This window comes from Pinus tabuliformis, chromosome 8 (genome assembly GCF_031772625.1).
Source record: "Pinus tabuliformis cultivar Carrire ecotype Pingquan chromosome 8, CPIR1, whole genome shotgun sequence".
Taxonomy (NCBI): Eukaryota; Viridiplantae; Streptophyta; class Pinopsida; order Pinales; family Pinaceae; genus Pinus; species Pinus tabuliformis.
Genome location: NC_142294.1, coordinates 1284368895 through 1284383463, shown reverse-complemented (window position 1 = coordinate 1284383463; position 14569 = coordinate 1284368895). Strand labels below are relative to the sequence as shown.

Sequence of the window (14569 nt, the reverse complement as noted above, 5' to 3'; positions counted from 1 at the left end):
CTAAACTTACAAGTGAAAGGGGACTCAAAGGTTGTTGTAGATTGACTAAAAGGTTATACTTAAACACTTCTTTATTGGATTAGTGGATGATTAGAGTTATGGAGTTAATTAGAATATTCAAGGTTATATCCTTTGATCACATCCATAGGGAATTCAATTCAAATGCTAACAAATTATCCAAAGTTGGAGTGCACTGATAGCTGGGTCATATACATTGTGAAAAATAACTATAAGGAGAAGTGTTAGTTAATTAGTAGATGACACATTTCCTTTAGTTAAAGACTTAAATTTTCATGCATATCTATATTTTTTATTATCAAGGTCATATCCATTGAACTTATGATACTATTTTTTAACTTGGATATCAAGTTGTTTATCTAGTATGAATGTACATTATGAACATAATAATACTAGGTTATTATGAAATTGTTTTGAATCTTATGAAAATTTTGATATTGCTAGATATTAGACATATTAGAATATTATATTATAGATGTGAAGTACATTTAATATATGTTAGATGACTTAAATTTCAACTTTGCATTAATATTAATTCAAAAATAATGTTTTTTTATTATTATTGGAAAAAAATAGTATGGAATTTCCTGCCACCTAAGTCAATAATTACTTAATGCATCAATCAATCACTACTAAAAACAAACCATTTCAAAATTATTCAATCTAATTTCTCAAGTTTCATTACACAGAAGGTGTTTTATAATGCGAGGGTTTCCCTCGCCCTTTCGTCCTCTATCAATATCTAATCCAATGACGACAGGTATATGCAAATCAATAAATGATGAACATATGGATCTTGAGCGGGTTAAAAATAGTTGCAGTAGATGCAAGCCGCCTAACCAGGGTTTGAGTCTGCTGACAGGGACAACAGAGCCTAGGGAAACTCAAACTAACTGTGGGTTAAGGTCTAGTGAAAGTTGAAGAAGTTGTAGGTTGGGGAAACCAGGTCGCATGAATAAATATCAAGGGGAAGAAATAAGTGGTTGTTTCTCTGATGTTTTTGTTTTCTCAGACACGTGTGAATTGGGATTCCAATAGATCATCGACTAGAGATGGCAAGAGAAATGATGGGGTGCCAGATTTGGATATGGATTTGGTGGAAGGAAGAGGAGGAGAGGGGGGATGTCATGATGGTGGTGGAATTTTGCATGGAATTGGTGAAAAAAATAGCAGGTGTTGGGGAATGTAGAATTTTGTGGTGGAATCATGCATGGAATTGGTGAACAAAATAGCAGGTGTTTGGGAATGCAGGAACTATCTGAAGAAAGAAAGCGCCAATCTGGTGAGAAGGCTTGAATTATTGGCACCCATGTTTGAAGAATTAGGGAAATGAAGGACTTGCAATATCTGCACTTGTTTCTAAAACAAGTTGCAAAGATCCTTAAGTTTGGCCACGAGGGTAGCAAGTTGTTCATGGTATTTTGACTTCTTTGCCTTTATTTTTTTTAATTTTGAAATCCATATTTATAACTTCAAATTAACTTTCTTGGATTTCAACATCCCAAGGTTAATGTATTCATTGTGAAGAGACATTAAACACTTGGTAATGAATCCTTAAAAGACTACTTTTTATTTTCAAACACTTCACAGTAAGGTTCTCTGGGTTATCATCATCTATTCTCTAAGAAACTATGATTATCCTGTAGCTCTCTTACAGCTCTCTGCACTTTTTGGTGGTCCAAATCTTGATTCTAAGCCCATTTGTTGTATTGTGGAGAAAGGCACCATGTACCATCACACCAGCCACCTGGGCCTTTGTGCTGCCCTCACCCAGTCTAACAATACTGCTGATATCAAGGATTTCCCATGTAATTACAATATTTTTCAACGAAATTCAAGATTTTGATAATTTTATTTACTTAATTCAGATTACTTGATCCCATGATTTGTTCTACAAGTTATGTTTTCAGTACAAATGTTAAATGAATCGCTTACAATGGAAATGCAATCATCCCCTACATCAGAGCTTAAACAATCTTCAAAGCACCAAAGGAAAATTATTGAGTCATGGGAAGCAACTATTGAGACGTATATGCAACCACTGAGACAAAGTTCTCATGAAAGTTTGAAGTACAACTGTAGAACAAAACCTACTAGTCAAGTTAGTGGTCCTACTCCAATGGACTTGGAAGGCCCCAATATTTAAATATCAACACAGGGAATGGATTTTGAAGCCTATGCAGAGCTAAGGAAAGAGAAGTAAATGGTCTTGTGGAGATACCTGTTCTAATAATGGTATTCCTAATCACCACATCTTGGAAGTGTTGACATGAATGCCATCTGTATTAGGACTATGACTAGGTGCAAGAACCTTGAGATGGTCTGCTTCTACCCCAACACATTTTCTGAATTTTATATGCATTTGTTGACTATTCTGTACAATCAAGTTCATCATTCTTAGATTGTTGCATAATTTGAATCTTATTTCCTAAAAGAATCAAATTTTCCATAGTCTAAGTCCATTCAGACTGCCACACAACATTGTAATTTCACAAGCACATTGCATCACAGTTGGTTTTCTTTTATTACAAATTTAGAAGGCATCAAACTTATCTTTCTCTCTTGGGTTGAGATTTCAAAGGAAAAAGGGGCAGAGGAGGTACATACAGTTGGAGCTGATTGGAATGGATGCAACAGAGAAGAAAAAACTCTATCATGAATTTATATATTTAATGCAAACTAGCTTAACTTTGTCTTACTCTTTCTGCCAAAGATTAAGCTAGAAATGAGAGGGGCAAAAGGAAGGCCAAAATTAGGGATTAATGCAAAAGAGATTTAATGAAGATGAGAGTTTCTTCCTTTACATTTGTTTTCTTGATTTTGCAAGATTTTGCCCACCATTTCTCTCCACTACCATAAAATGTCCCTTCACTCTCTACTCTCATCTACTTCCTTAAAACGAAGTTACTTCCTTCTATCTAATCCATCCCAAACCTTGGGATCTGCAGGGGAAATGATTGTTCCAGGCACCTAGAGAAGCCAAATTGCATAGGAAAAAAATATGAATTTGACACATATCAAAATTGAAATCCCATCTAAGTACTCTATACAAGAAAAGATCGTACCTGCATAGTCAAGGCGGATTTGCAGGGACCAAAGAATTTTATGGGCTTCACATGATACCTCTTTCCATGGGCACAAGGAAAACTATAGTAGGTGATGAACAAGCCTTTCTCCATGCATTCTTAAATGCCTGAAACACACCACTCATCATAATTCACTAGTATTCTGGAACAAAGTGCTCCAGACTAAATCCAACCATGATGCCCAAAGGAAAATATTTTACTACAGATCAAATTTATGAGGTCATCAACTATTTATGCAGGAAATTTGATGGGCACCCAATCGTTCATTTCAAAATTAGAAGTGTCTTCATTATTGAACTGACGTGTCAAATCAATGGTTTGAGCTAATGGGGTACAAGTTTATGTTTCAATTGATAATGGCCAGAGTCATCCTTGATTATTTTTGTGCACACATATTGAAAATGGGTAATGGCCAGAGTCGTCCTTGATTATTTTTGTGCACACATATTGAAAATGGGTCACCCTCAATGTGGGTTTTCTTGCATTGACCACATAAAATCATGTTGGGTCCCTATAATACTAGTGATTACCCCATTACTATTGTAGTTATACCCCTATTTATATTGTTGTGCCCCTATTACCCCCATATTGTTATTTCTGTGCCCCATAGAATCTCTCTATTGTTATTTTTGTGGCTTCATATTATTATTGTTAGGTCGGCTGGATTATATTATGACTCCTTAGACTCCTATATATAGAAAGGAGGTTTTGTCATTTGTATCATCCAAGAATTGTTCATTTATGTAATGTAAAGGAGGTTTCCCCCTCGAACAGGCCGAATTCTAAGGCGTGGATCTCTCTTTTCTATCTTTTTGTGAGCTGGTTTCATAACATTTGGCATCAGAGCTTTGGATTCTAGGGTTTCGCTGCTCCAAACAGGTCATCGTGGCATTTTCGCTATAACTTTTTTCCTGTGATGTGTCAGAAGTCGCAAAAAAAACCCATTTGAGAAGAAATCGCATTGAACCTTGGGTCCGAATTTCAGAGCTTTTCGCGTGATATTTGCGGAGATATGATCTGAGGAAGTTGGTCTTTTTGCAGACTCCTGAATTACATTCAAAACAGGTGACTTGGGGAAAATCATCATAACTTTCTCTCTGGGGATCAGATTGAAATTTCGTAACAAGGTAAAGAAAGAGGACGGACTGTAGTTTTTTGTATGTGTGTTTCAAATTCAAAGGTTGAAACAGGGACTCGTGGCACGTCGTACAAGTTCGCTCTACTGAACCAGTCTAAAAGCAAGTCACTGTGGGAGATTTCACATAACTCTTCCTTGGAGAATCCAATTTGGCTTAGACTTGTGGCATTGGAAAGAGGACGCAGAAGGCTACTACAGGTAGCAATTTCAGAATTGGATGATCCGAAATTATAGAGATACATCAGATTCAATATCAGGCTTCTATAAAGTGAAAAAGGTGTGTAGTTTTTTTTTTAATTTTTGTGTAAGCTTGGTTTAACAGAATTCAAAGGGCATAGTAAAACATTATTATCGGTAACTGATGCCCCGAGGAAAAAAAATTCAAACACCTAGTAAGGAACCTGAAAGCTCTAGCATGACTCATGAAGAAGAGGAAGAAATGCTACATGATATATTAAAATTACAAGAACAAGTGCAACAAATGTCACGCTCACAAAAGCTAACAGAAGCTAAGATAAGTGGCGTGGAATCTAAGGTAAATGGCGTGGAATCTAAGATAAAGGGCATGGAAGCTAAGATGGATGGCATGGAAGCTAAGGTGAATGGCATGGACGCTAAAATTGATGGCATGGATGATAAGATGGATGAATTGAAGAAGTTGCTACAAGAAAGGGTCACTAATGGTGAAAAGGTAGTAAAGGAAACTCATGATGAGAACAAAAGAAATGTTAATCATGATTCCATAGACTCTAATGTTGGATCGAAGACTCTCCATGTTCCAAAAATCGATATGAGGAAGTTTGATGGCAAGGATCCCGCCACATGGATATTACAGATGGAGCAATTCTTCGATCTCAATAATGTGCAAAACACACAAAAGGTACGTATGGCAACTTTATATTTGGAACCAAATCAGTTTGTATGGTATCAATGGCTTTGTTCTCGTAAACAATTTATCACTTGGGCAATTTTTACGGAAGAATTGATAGCACATTATGAGGATACAAAAAGCAACACTTTTTTTAGCCAATTGATAAGTCTCAAACAAAAGGGTTCAATAATGGAGCACATTGAGGAGTTCCAAAAATTGAACATAAAGGTAAAAGATATTCCAGAGGAGCATAGGATTGATGTGTTCATAGGGTCTTTAAAGGATAATATCCAACATGATGTGCGCCTTTGGGAACCTGATTCATTAGAGAAGGCATTCAGGTTAGCAAGAAAAATGGAAAGCAAAATTATGGCAACTAGGAAGCATACCTCACAACTATAAAGACGGAAGTGTTGTTGCCCATAGTCTTCCACAACCTACAAGGTTGACACCACAACAATTGGAAGAAAAAAGAGCAAAAGGGCTTTGTTACAATTGTGATAGCAAATACACAAAAGGTCATAAGTGTGCTGAGAAGAAATTATTCTACATAGATTGTGAAGAGGAAGAAGAAAAGGAGCAAGAAAGGTCAAAAGAAGAGGATATATTCCAGGAACAAAGCCTAGATGAAGAACAAATAAATCTGACCATATCTTGTAATGCATTGGCGGGAATTACCACTCCTCAAACCATCAAGATAGAAGGAAAAATCAAGAAGAAAAAGGTAATAGTGTTGATTGATTCAGGAAGCACCCACAATTTTATTCATTGTAGGGTAGCAAAAGAATTGAATTGCTTCCTATATCCAGCACCAGAGTGTCAAGTGATGATTGCAAATGGAGGAACAATAAATTGTTTTGGAAAGTGCCATAATATCAAGCTATCCATGGGAGAATATGTATTGACTAGCCCAATGCTTTCCATTCCAATGGGAGGTGTTGATGTTGTACTAGGAGTCCAATGGCTACAATCCTTGGGTACAATAGCTTTTAATTTTCAAGAACTTTTCATGAAATTTTCTGTGGAAGGAAAGGAAGTTGAATTAAGGGGTATTGCAGGGAAACCAGGAAAGATAATCAGCTCTAATGGCATGACAAAGCTTCTAAAAAAGGAGCAAAGAGGTGTAATTGCACAATTATGTTCGCTAGATGTTTCCACATTGGAATCATCTATTTCTCCAGATCTCCAAAAAGTCCTGGACAATCATTCCAAGGTATTTGAGAATCCCAAAGGTCTCCCACCTATGCGTGATCATGATCATGCTATTCAATGATTCCAGGAAGTTTCCTCCAAACATCAGGCCGTACAGATATCCATATGTCCAAAAAAGTGAAATTGAACGTATGGTTGCAGAAATGCTAGAGGCTGGTATAATTCAACCGAGTCAAAGTTCTTTCTCAGCTCCAGTAGTATTGGTGCACAAGAAGGATGGATCATGGCGCATGTGTCCAGATTATAGGGAGCTCAACAAGCTCACTATTAAAGATAAGTTCCCCATTCCTGTTATTGATGAATTACTGGATGAATTGCATGGATCAATTTACTTCACCAAGTTGGATCTTCGTTCGGGATATCATCAAATTAGAATGAAGATTGAAGACATTCCGAAAACAGCATTTAGAACTCATGAGGGTCATTATGAATTTTTGGTCATGCCTTTTGGCCTTACCAATGCACCTTCAACATTTCAAGGTTTGATGAATTCAATTTTCAAACCATTCCTTAGAAAATTTGTGTTAGTATTTTTTGATGATATACTAATCTACAGCAAGTCTTGGAAGGATCATGTTGAACATGTTGACAGGGTGTTACAACTATTGGAGGAGAAACAATTATATGCAAAAAGATCCAAATGTTTCTTTGGAGTCCAGGAGGTGGAATATTTGGGTCATATTGTATCTCATGAAGGAGTTAAGGTAGACCCTAGCAAAATTAAAGCCATTAAGGAATGGAAAATCCCCACATCCATAAAGCATCTGCGAGGATTTCTTGGGTTGACAGGGTATTATCGCAAGTTTGTTAAGAATTATGGGAGAATAGCAGCACCTCTAACAACATTATTGAAGAAAGATTCATTTTCATGGACTTCAGAAGCAACAAAGGCCTTTGAACATCTTAAAGAGGCAATGTGCCAAGCACCAGTCTTAGCTACACCGGACTTCACAAAAACCTTTATTGTGGAATGTGATGCTTCAGGAAATGGAATTGGTGCTGTTCTAATGCAAGATGAAAGACCCATTGCTTTTGAAAGTCGTCCAATCAAGGGAAAGTTTTTAAACAAAGCTATTTATGAGAAGGAAATGTTGGCAATACTCCATGCACTTAAGAAATGGCGACCCTACCTAATGGGAAGACACTTCAAGGTAAAAACGGATCATGATAGCCTTAAATACTTTTTAGAACAAAGATTATCCTCTGAAGAGCAACAAAAGTGGGTCACAAAGATGTTGGGTTATGACTTTGAAATCATCTACAAAAAAGGGAAGCAAAATGTGGTGGCAGATGCACTCTCAAGAAAGGATGAGGATGTGGAAGCATTGTTGTGTGCCATTTCTATTATCCAACCAGATTGGATAAACGAAGCAAGGGAGGAATGGAAGAATGACGAAGAAGTGTGGGCACTTATTCAAAAGCTACAACAAGATTCCAGTACTTCTGATACATTTAGCTGGAAAAATGATTCGTTATGGTACAAAGATCGCTTATACCTCTGTAAGAATTCCCAGCTAAAACAAAAGATTCTTATGGAATTGCACACTTCTCCCTTAGGAGGGCACTCAGGATTTTTAAAAACTTACCACAGGGTTAAGAAGGAATTTTTTTGGGATGGCCTTAAATCAGATATTCAAAAGTTTGTGGCGGAATGTTTGGTTTGCCAACAAAATAAAGTTGAAACAATTAAGACACCAGGTCTATTACAACCTTTATCCATTCCAAGCCAACGTTGGGAGGAGGTTTCAATGGATTTTATCACAGGTTTACCCAAGTCTGAGGGAAAGAGTGTCATCATGGTGGTAGTTGACAGACTTACCAAGTATGCACACTTTTGTGCATTATCACATCCATTTAAAGCCAGTACAGTTTCTACTGCATTTATGGAAACAATTCAAAAGCTACATGGAAACCCAAAGATTATTGTAAGTGACAGAGATCCCATTTTCACTGGAAATTTTTGGACAAATTATTTTCTTGTCTTGGTACTCAGTTAGCTCATAGCTCATCTTATCATCCTCAATCTGATGGGAAAACTGAGATAGTAAACAAATGTTTGGAAGGATATCTTCGTTGCTTTGTATCTGATAAACAGACACAATGGGTCAAATGGTTGCCTCTAGCTGAATGGTGGTATAACACTTCCTTCCATACAGCAACAAAAATGACCCCATTTATGGCACTTTATGGGTATCAACCACCATCCATCACATCATATTTAAGAGAAAATTCTAAGGTTCAGGCAGTGGAACATCACATCGAACATCAACAACAAGTCCTCCAACTCTTAAAGGATAACCTCGTGTTGGCACAAAATAGAATGAAACAACAGGCAGATCAACATCGCAGTGAAAGAAGTTTTGATGTAGGTGATTGGGTATTCCTACGGCTACAACCATATAAGCAAATGTCCCTAAAGCAAGCTAAGAAGGATAATAAATTATCACCAAAGTATTATGGTCCGTACAAGTGTTGGAAAAGATTGGTACTATGGCATACAAATTGGAGCTTCCTGCAGCTTCTCGATTGCACCCAGTTTTCCATGTTTCATGTTTAAAGAAGGTTATAGGTGACAAGCTCCCAATTCAAACAATATTGCCAGAACTTGATGAGGAAGGAAAAATTATATTGGAACCGAAAGCAGTCACAGAAACAAGAACTCGACAGCTACGAAATCGATCAATTTCATAGTATCTTATCAAGTGGAAGAACTTATCCGCTGAAGATTCCACATGGGAGGATGAGAATTTTATGCAGAAGTATCCAGAACTGCTCAAGCGTTGAGGACAACACTTTTTTGAAGGAGAGGGGCATGTTGGGTCCCTATAATACTAGTGATTACCCCATTACTATTGTAGTTATACCCCTATTTATATTGTTGTGCCCCTATTACCCCCATATTGTTATTTCTGTGCCCCATAGAATCCCTCTATTGTTATTTTTGTGGCTTTATATTATTATTGTTAGGTCGGCTGGATTATATTATGACTCCTTAGACTCCTATATATAGAAAGGAGGTTTTGTCATTTGTATCATCCAAGAATTGTTCATTTATGTAATGTAAAGGAGGTTGGCCCCTCGAAGAGGCTGAATTCTAAGGCGTGGATCTCTCTTTTCTATCTTTTTGTGAGCTGGTTTCATAACAAATCACCAACAACAACAACAATGCATTTAATAGACTACACTTCTCCATTCCCATTTATTATAGCACATGATTGCCTTGACAGATGAATCAAGAGCAAGAGAAATTGTGGAGCTCCAGGTTATGTATGCCTTTAATGGCATCAAATAATTATAAAAAATAAGAAATTTTGGAGCCATAGGGCTTCTATACTCTATATAGAATTACATAATAATGATGGCATGTTAGGATGAAATAACTCCTGGACAAAGAAAAGGATGGGATGTATGGAACTAGATCCCACAAGAAAAATCTTGTTAGACATAAAGTTATGATTAGGAACGATGGGTGGGAGTCTAGGATGAAAATATCGATGAGCATAAATTTATGAAATCCAATGAGAAATGGAATGAAATATTTAAAATGAGAGATGAACATAGAGCAAAAATGGAAGAATTCATTAATTCACTTAAAGAAGTGGTTATATTCTTAAAAGGTCAAGGTGTCAGATAAAAAAAGAAGAAGACAAGAATAAAATGTAAAGAAATATACTTACCAGGAGTTACTTCCCACCATTATTTATGTAAGAGTAAAATTGTAAATGTGTAGACATCTCAATTTGTTCCAAAGCAAGACTATATGATTGGATTTGCCTATTAATCATTGTTAGTTTAGCATTTACCAATGCAAGTTATAATGTTTTATGTAATTTTTTATAGAGCATAATTTCTAACTTGAGTGGCAAACATTAAGATGACCTGCAACACTTGTTTAAATCAATTGTTTTTACATTCAATACGTTTTCATATAATCAAAATTGAACTTCCTCTTCGGTGTTCCCTTCCCCTGCTACGGGGGGAATTCTAGTTTTAGTACTTATCTCCTTATGATTGAAAAATAAAAATTTCATTATAGTGATTAGTGACTAGTCATCATGTTAGTATAGTTGGTTTACTCCCATTTTTTCTCTAATGAAACTTGGTGGCCAATTTCTACATTTCTAGGGAATGGGGAAAGTTATTTTGGTTTTCAAAAGGCTATTTGGAGGTCTTTGTCATGGAAAAATAAGAGCTTATGATAAATCATCACTTTGATGGGTGCTTGAAGGAGTCATGAGTTCAATCCCCCTTGCAGATCTTTAATTTCTTCCCCAGCTTCGACATTAGTTGGGGCATTCTCAGTCACCTCCACCTCTATCTCCACTATTGTCACCATCTGCATCTTCACCTTTGTTACTTGAGCCTGGTTGGTATAATACTTACAGAGTTGGTATTCAAAAGGTTTTTCTTGATAGAAAAATATCTAGACATCATATTCATGTAGAGAGAATTGCACAAGCCCAACGCTTATGATCTTGTATGATACTAGTTCCCGACAACAACCAATGGTGGAGCTTATGAATTCACTGCAAAGATCGAGGTTGAAAGAATCCTTTGTACCTTAATGGATGCAATTTCAACCCCAAATTGTCATTGGTGGCGGTGGGCATGGATCTCCTAGGGTTTTGAACTTGCGACATTGTGTCGTTCAAAGCCTCCCTTGCACACCAACTCACTCAAAAAATGTCGATGATGTGGGTGATTGGTTTGAAGAGCCTGTTTAGAGGGTCGAATCTAGTAAAAATATTGATGTCAAAGATATATGCAATGATTAGCAGATAAAATCTCAATCAATACTCTTCATCATCAACAAAGTTGCCTAATTTCGGTTGGGTGAACAAGTTTATCAAGTGATGGATTCAGGGTTGTAGGTTTTTCTTCATTTGCAGGTATTTATCATTTGATAAATTTGTAATTTTATTTTAATCATTTTTCATATTTGTATAAGTTGGGGATTTAAGTGGTTTTTACTCAGAGCCATGAGAACAATGTTGCATGACCAAGTTTTCCATGGGGAGAGGAATTACTAAACCTGGGGACTGTACAAATGAAGATGTGTAGACCTATCATAAATTTACAAGTTGATATCTGTTGAGCTATAATGCAAAGTGACATTGAGTTTTTGTGATGGAAATGATGTCAACCCTCTTTATTTTTCCTTGGAAAACAAGTTGCACACATATTTTGCCAAATGGTAGGTCACTAGCTGGGTAGAGCCTACCTTCTGTTAATTTTTTTGGGATGTCACAGAGCCATTTTGTAATCTACTAATCTAGTTATATCCAAGGATTATAACAATCTTCCTTCAAGGTCTAAAAAGGATATTGAGAGCTGGTGAGGTTGAAAGAAATGTAGGCCTTAGATGTTAATGTATATGTGCACCTAATTTAGGATGCTAATGGTCTGGATGAGATTGAGGAGCTTTAGTCTCATGAAAAGTACAAGTGTATAAAAACAGTTAAAATCCTTTGAGAATTTAGCTGAGCAAAACCCCTTTAACTTTTCTTAGAAGACTCCTTCACAAGTGGCTAGAAAATGCCTTGAGATTACACAATTGTGGTCTTTGAACTCATAAAACATTTTCTCAATGAGATGCTATGAAAAAAGATTGTTCCAATAGAAAAAAAATCAACAAAATCTGGTAGGAAAGACTTATTGATAGTTGCAAAAGGAGGCACTAAAGTACTAAAAAATGTTGTTGGTAAAAAGCTACCGAAAGCCACTAATTTTATTGCCATGATCTTGCTCTTAATACTTAAATTATACATTTCTCAAATGTATATGCATATAGATGCTCAAACTTATTGTTGTCATAGCTTAGACTTCTCCCTTGGACATATATGATTGAAACTTAGATGTATTCTTCAGACATAAAAGGTCAAAACTCAGATGTATTTCTTAGATTTCAAGTCCACTAATATTTTTCTCTTCCCTAATTCTCTTATTTATGAAGTCATGGATTCATTGTATTGACTCTTTATCATTAGGATTTTTCTTTTATTTCTACAATCCAATCCAAGTTGGGCATATCAACAAACATTGATTGTATCTCATAGGTTCAAGGAGATAATGTAATGACCCTAGTCATTTTGCATATATATAAGTATCATCCTAGTTAGGGATAGGTGGCTAAAGATATGTTTATGAAATTTGACATGAACTTAGATATAGAACTACTTTTTAAAGCTAGAAAATATAAGACAACTCCTTTCATATGGTTAGGGGAGGAATGCCAAGGAAGGCCTTATAAAAAGCTTAGACCTTTGTTGACAATTTCCTAATTGTTCAAGTGTGGATTTCATTAACATTACAGATTGATGTGTTATCATAAGGACTATGCACAAACATTAAAAAGAGAATTGAGGATGGAGATCACAAAGATATTTCCAGAAATTTTGGCACATGATGGAGAAGGTTTTGTCTGCATGCCCTGTCGATTTTAGAACAAACCCTGGAATGATGGAAGATGGAGGCCAAGGAGGGAAGGAGGGGCCAAATGGCATGCAATCGAGGGACCTACAAAACTAATCAAATAGCCATGGAAGGGTAAATTATCTCCATTGTTTTATGGAGATAAGGATCTGATCAAAGGCCAAGCCCTCTTTTCAAATAATTATATAATAGTCATGGTTAATGTCCACAAATAGCCATGGAAGGGTAAATTATCTCCATTGTTTTATGGAAATAAGGGAACTGATTAAAGGCCAAGCCATATTTTCAAATAATTATATAATATTTTGTTTGATTCATGTAGTTTTATGTTTGGCATAGATAAGTGTATATGTTGGGTGTGGCACCTAAAGTTAAATACGGTTTGAGGGTCCTACAAAATAAATCCAACCTCAAAATCCTAACAAGACCAGGTCAAGGATGGAGGTTGAGTGTAAATCAAGAAAAATGGTTCATAGGGCCTATGGGTCAATTCTAAGGCTGTCTAGGCCAATGAGGTCTCAAATAAGTTCCTTGAACACACCAAGATTTGGTTCCTTCACAAAATTATTTAATTGAACCCTTACTAGTAGAAAAATTAACAACTAGTTGAATTAACATTCTGACATGCTTATATCTACTCCCTGTCTTTCTTGAACTATCAATAGTTTTCAAATGAAGGACATTCTTTCTTCCAAATAAAAAAAAAATCATAGATGAATGTCATTCTCATCTGGGATCACCAATAATATCTGCAAGATCATTGCCCATCCTTAAAATGATGAAAATAATTTGCATCCCTCAAAACAATCTCTCTCTTGGAAATCTTAGAGATAAATTTACAGTGGTGTGACAGTGAACACAAAAACACAGATTCTTCAAGAGTCTTAGAGTTGTTCAAGGTGATGTGTTGATGAGTCCAAAAGCAATGGCCAACTTCTCACAATGCTTCTAGAGAATTTGCTTCTTTTTCTCCTCCTCCACATCGTGCAACACCAACTTAATATTCACCATTAGGTACACATGCTTGATATTCATGGTTCGGTACATATCCTTCTGCCTTCATCTGCCCAGCCAATTTTTCCAGCTCTAGATAAATATCCTCTTTTTGTGGATGCATGTTATCTCTTACAAAAAATACGGGCATTTGGTTTTTGACTTGAATCCAGCTACATCTTGGTGACTTTTTTAAGCCCCTGTCTTTCATCATTGTTCTTATCTTTGCTACTTCATACCACATGCCACTGGCAGAAAAAATATTTGATATGACGAAATATGTTCCATGGTTCTCTAGTTGCAATACCACAGAGCCATCTGCTACACGTCTACCTATTTCCATATTTCCATGAATTCTACACCCACCTAGTAATTCTCCCCACACCAGAGGATTAGTTTCAACTGGCATTTTGTGATAAATTTTTCCACCTCATCTAGGTGCCCAACATGGCCAAGAAGGTGGACCATGCAACCAAAGTGATCTACTCTAGTAATGACACCATACTCTACACTTATCAAATTGAAATATTTACAACCTTTTTCCACTACACCAACATGGTTGTAGGAACATAACACACCTATAAAGGTGAAAAAATCAAGACATATTCCTACTTGCATCATCTACCCAAGCAACTTGAGAACCCCTATACCTTATCCATGCTAAGCACATCTGACAATTATGTCATTTCATGAAACCAAATTTCTTTCAAGAATTTTCTCAAAAACCTTCAGTGAATCCTCTACATCCCCACATTTTGCATACATGTCAACAAGGGCACTCCCCATGATAACACCTGATCCAAATCTAGGTATAAAGTG

At 36.3% G+C, this 14569-nt stretch overlaps 1 pseudogene; it reads right to left on the bottom strand.

Moving 5' to 3' along the window:
- Positions 1 to 1669: 1669 nt before the first annotated feature.
- On the bottom strand, positions 1670 to 9524 carry LOC149240106 (polygalacturonase-like; annotated as a pseudogene).
- Positions 9525 to 14569: the final 5045 nt, after the last annotated feature.